Below are 5,995 nucleotides of genomic sequence, written 5' to 3' on the forward strand. Positions count from 1 at the left end.
CGAGTTAGGATTAGGTCTAAGTCTCGAGTCTATATAAGGACATACCGAGCTTGTGGTATAGCTTATGAGTTGAGAGAGAGATTTGAGTTTAAGAGAGATTATTGAGAGCTTTAGTTTTTGAGTTATTTTTCTGAAGCATATTAATAAGAGAGTTATTCTTAAATCTTTTGTGTTCTTAACTTTCTTCTAAACTAGATTTGGTATCAGAGCTATTTTGCTTTGTTTCTCAAACCCTAGAAAAACGAAGATCATCCGAGACCGAGACATGAGTGAGCTAGCCACGACGATTAACAAACCTAAAGAAGGAGGCACTACATCAATACAATGTCCAATGTTAAACACCTCTAACTACACTGTTTGGACTATGAGGATGAAGGCTGCTCTCCGAGTGCATAAGGCGTGGGAAACAATTGATCCTGGTTCCAGTGACATAGAAAAGAACGATATGGCCCGTGCCTTGTTGTTCCAGTCTATACCAGAGTCAATGATTCTACAAGTTGGAGAACACGAAACCGCAAAAGGTGTCTGGGATGGAATAAAAGCTAGGAATCTTGGGGCTGAGCGAGTCAAAGAAGCAAGACTACAAACACTTATGAACGAATTTGATAGATTAAAGATGAATGAGAGTGATACCATTGATGATTTTGCAGGAAGAATCTCTGAGATATCTACAAAAGCAGCATCCTTAGGTGAAAACATCGAAGAAACTAAGGTTGTTAAGAAGTTTCTCAAGAGCTTACCTAGGAGGAAATATATTCACATAGTTGCAGCCCTAGAGCAAGTTCTTGATCTCAAAACAACAACCTTTGAAGACATTGTAGGAAGGCTTAAAACGTATGAGGATCGTGTGTGTGATGAAGAAGATTCGCAAGAAGACCAAAGCAAGCTCCTGTATGCTAGCTCGGATTCACAAGATGGAGGTAGAGGAAGAGGCCGTGGTCGATTCGGAAGAGGCAGAGGGAGATTTGGTTACCAAAACAGAGATTTTGCCTATCAACAAAGAGACAAGTCCAAGGTAACTTGTTATAGATGTGACAAAACAGGGCATTATGCTTCAAACTGTCCGGATCGACTTTTAAAATTGATCAAGATTCAAGAGACAGAAGAAGACGATACTCAAGAAGCAGAAACTCTTATGATGCATGAAGTAGTTTTCTTAAATGAGAAGAATATGATGCCAAAAGATTTTGAGACATGTTCTGAAAAGGCTTGGTATCTTGACAATTGAGCTAGTAATCATATGACGGGAAATCGTGAGTGGTTCTACAAGTTAGATGAGAAGATCACAGGAAAAGTAAGGTTCGGGGATGACTCGCGTATTGATATAAAAGGAAAGGGATCCATTTTGTTCATGAGTAAAACCGGAGAAAGAAAAGTTCTAGCTGATGTATACTATATACCTGACCTAAAAAGTAATATCATAAGCTTAGGACAAGCCACTGAAGCTGGATGTGATGTGAGAATGAAAAGAGATTACCTAACTTTGCTTGACCGCGATGGGAAACTGTTAGTAAAGGCGACACGATCAAGAAACAGGCTGTACAAAGTGAACTTGGAAGTAGAAGAAACAAATTGTCTACAGCTTATAGAGTCGAGTGATTCAAATAAATGGCATGCTCGTCTTGGACATGTTAACCTTGAAACTCTTAAAACAATGGTGGAAAAGGAACTGGTCTTGGGAATACCAGCTGCTCCGAAGGAAAAAGGAATTTGCTCATCATGTTTGCTTGGAAAGCAAACAAGGAAAACATTTCCAAAGACTGCTCTGTATCGTGCATCACAAAGTCTTGAGCTCGTACACGCTGACCTATGTGGACCTATATCACCTCCAACGGCTGCCAAGAAGAGGTATGTATTTGTCTTAATCGATGACCACTCCCGTTACATGTGGACTATATTGTTAAAAGAGAAAAGTGAGACATTTGAGAAATTCAAGGCCTTTAAGAAGTTAGTTGAACAAGAGAGTGGTGGCAAGCTCAAAACGCTTAGAACAGACAGAGGAGGAGAATTCTTGTCCCATGAATTCCAAGATTTTTGTGAGAAAGAAGGCATAAATAGGCATCTAACCGCACCATACAGCCCTCAACAAAACGGAGTGGTTGAAAGAAGAAACAGGACCTTGTTAGAAATGACTAGAAGCATCTTGAAACACATGAACATGCCTAATTATCTATGGGGAGAAGCTGTGAGACACTCAACTTATCTCATAAACAGAGTAGGGACAAGAGCATCTAAGAGTATTTGGATGTGTAGGGTATGCTAAAATCGATGGACCACACTTAAGGAAGCTTGATGATAGGTCTAGAGCACTTGTTCACCTCGGGACAGAACCCGGTTCAAAAGCATACCGCCTTCTTGATCCGACAGCTCGAAGAATCATAGTAAGTCGAGATGTCATCTTTGACGAAAATAAAGGTTGGAAGTGGAGCAACTCGGAGATATCGAGTCAAGAACCCTTTACTCTCACTCTTGGAGATTTTGGTAATCATGGGATTGATGATATTGGAGATGATAAAGAAATAGAGGAGAACGGAGGAAGTGAGAATGACTCCGATGAAGAGGAAGATGAAGAAAGTACTGTTGAACCCGAGTATGTTGAAACAGAGCAAGCACCTCCGACGCCATTGTTGAGAAGATCAGAAAGGCAAATCACAAAGCCAGCTTATCTAAGTGATTACGTGTTATTAGCGGAACTAGAAGGAGATCAACTGTTGCTTATGATCAATGGAGAACCGTGGGACTTCAAAGAAGCAAACAAGTCACAAGAGTGGAAGAATGCATGTGAAGAAGAGATCATGTCAATAACAAAGAATAACACTTGGAGTCTTGTTGATCTTCCTCTTGGAAGCAAACCCATTGGTTTGAAGTGGGTTTTAAAACTAAAACGTAACGCTGACAGGAGCATAAACAAACACAAGGCGAGACTAGTGGCTAAAGGATACGTGCAAAAACATGGAATTGATTTTGAGTAAGTGTTTGCCCCAGTGGCACGAATCGAAACAATACGTCTCATCATTGCGTTAGCTGCCTCAAACGGATGGGAAATACACCACTTAGACGTCAAAACCGCATTCCTCCACGGAGAATTGAAAGAAAATGTGTATGTTACTCAACCCGAAGGCTTTGAAACCAAAGGAAGTGAGAGAAAGGTCTATAAGCTACATAAGGCTCTTTATGGATTAAGACAAGCACCTAGGGCTTGGAACACCAAGCTAAACGAAATTCTCAAGGAGTTAAACTTTGAAAAGTGTTCCAAAGAACCCTCTCTTTACAGAAAACAAGAGAAGAAGAGTCTTCTTATAGTAGCAGTTTATGTCGATGACTTGTTGGTCACGGGTTCTAACTTGGAGTTGATATTTGCTTTCAAAAGAGAAATGGCGGGAAAATTTGAGATGAGTGACTTAGGAAAGCTCACGTATTACCTTGGCATTGAGGTGATCCAGGGAGAAGATGGGATCGTGTTGAAACAAGAGAGATACGCTAAGAAGATTCTTGAAGAAGCCGGGATGAGTGAGTGTAACGCTAGTCAAACACCAATGGCTGCAGGTTTGGAACTTTCTAAAGCACAAAGAGAGAAACAGGTCAATGAACAAGATTACAGAAGAAACATTGGGTGCCTTAGGTACTTAATTCACACACGGCCTGATCTCTCATTTCCTGTTGGCATTTTAAGTCGTTATTTGCAAGAGCCAAAGGAGTCGCATGGAACGGCATTAAAGCAGATCTTGAGGTACATTAAAGGAACCCTTTCTCATGGTCTTTATTTCAAGCGAGGAGCAGAGTCGGGATTGATTGGCTATAGTGATAGTAGCCATAGTGTGGATGTTGATGACGGGAAAAGCACCGCAGGTCATGTGTTTTATCTTAATGAATGCCCAATTACATGGTGCTCTCAAAAACAACAAGTTGTGGCACTCTCTTCATGTGAAGCTGAATTCATGGCGGCAACGGAGGCAGCCAAGCAAGCTATTTGGCTCCAAGAATTGTTAGCTGAGGTCATTGGAGCATCATGTACAAGGGTAAGCATACGGGTTGATAACAAGTCAGCAATCGCACTCACTAAAAACCCGGTGTTTCATGGTAGGAGCAAACACATTCACCGGAAATACCACTTTATACGTGAGTGTGTCGAGAATGGTCAAATTGAAGTTGAACATGTCCCCGGTGAAGAACAAAAGGCAGACATACTAACAAAGGCTCTAGGAAGGATCAAGTTTAAGGAGATGAGAGATCTCATTGGTGTTCAAGACTTGGAGAAACTAGAGTTCAAGCTTAAGGGGGAGATTGTTGGTTTAAGCTTGAAGGCTAAACCGGAGTTTACTTGAACCGCAAGATATCGGTTTAATAAGATAAAGTTAAGATCTTTTAGGAGTTATCTAGAAGATTCACGAGAGTCCTAATCGAGTTAGGATTAGGTCTAAGTCTCGAGTCTATATAAGCACATACCGAGCTTGTGGTATAGCTTATGAGTTGAGAGAGAGATTTGAGTTTAAGAGAGATTATTGAGAGCTTTAGTTTTTGAGTTATTTTTCTGAAGCATATTAATAAGAGAGTTATTCTTAAATCTTTTGTGTTCTTAACTTTCTTCTAAACTAGAAAATTTTGGCTTGAAACCCATCGTAAATTGATATCATAATTGGAGTGAGAGATAGAAAAAAAGAGAAGCCATCCGGTGATAGGGAGAGAAAGAGACTACATAAGTGTCGAGGGGGAAGGAGAGAGAAACACCCGGCGATGATTGGGAGAGCTACATGATCAGTCTTTTGTGGAAATTTGAATCAAAATAACCTTTTATATCTAATGTTAGAAACAGTCTCACAAAATATTAACGGAAAAGTTACTAAATTAACCCAAATTATGAGTTTAATTACTAGAATGTCTCAAACAAATTAGGGGTTAAATGAGTTATTTTCATGGCCATAATACCTTTTCTCTCTTTGTTAGGAATAAAAAAAAGTCAAAATTACTCTTAAATATATTTTAAAACGTGGAGAAAAAATATTGGAAAAAAAAATTATTTGAAAAATCTGCTAGATTAGTTGTGACAGGTTCATTTTCCATGACATACTTATTTTCTATGACAGATTTTTTGCGACAGATTTTTTTTCTCTAACAGACTTACTTAAAATAGGTTAGACAAATATTTAATTTGTAGCAGATTTTTTTTTCTCACGACAGAATTATTTCATTATGACACTACAAACTTTCGTAATTTTGATAGATTTATTTAAATGTGTGGCAGATTATAGTTTTAGTGGCGTCAGACTTATATTTTTCGGTAAAAACCTGTCATAATGTAGCAAATCTATTAATAAAAAAATAATTACTAGTTTATAAGTGATAATATATTTATTTTAAATTATGACAGTTTTTTTTCTTAACAAAAATCTGGAGTGTGATAGCAGATTTGTTATACAAAAATAGAAATTGCTAGAATGACATATATTCACAACCGAAATGTTTTATGTTATGACAAATTTTTTTTTAATTACGACAGATTTCAGATAGGCTATAAAAAAATATGTCATATGATGGCAGTTTTATTGATGAAAATAGAATTTTAATCTGCACAATAAGGTAATGACAGACATATTCTTATTGCGACAGACTTATTTATAATAGATAGCTAATGTGTGGCTGTCTCCTTGTTAATATATGATAAAGATAATTTTTTTCGTTTTTATATATTTTTTTCCTTTTAATTTATATATTTTTTTTGTATTTTTTTTGTATTTATTTGTTTTGTAATTTTGTTTTCATTTTATATTTTTTGTCGTTTTATATTTTTTCTAATTTTTTATTTGATTAAGTTATTATATGTTAATTATTTTATTTTAATTGAATTGAGAATAAAATGTGTATTTGTTTTTTTTCGTTTTTTATTTTATGTTTTTTTTTCAATTTGTATATATTTTTTCGCTTTGTATTTTTTTTGTTTTTTTTTTAATTTTCATTTCTTTTTTAGTTTTTGTTTTATAATTTTTTTTTGTATTTT

This window comes from Arabidopsis lyrata (assembly GCF_000004255.2).
Source record: "Arabidopsis lyrata subsp. lyrata unplaced genomic scaffold ARALYscaffold_2, whole genome shotgun sequence".
Taxonomy (NCBI): Eukaryota; Viridiplantae; Streptophyta; class Magnoliopsida; order Brassicales; family Brassicaceae; genus Arabidopsis; species Arabidopsis lyrata.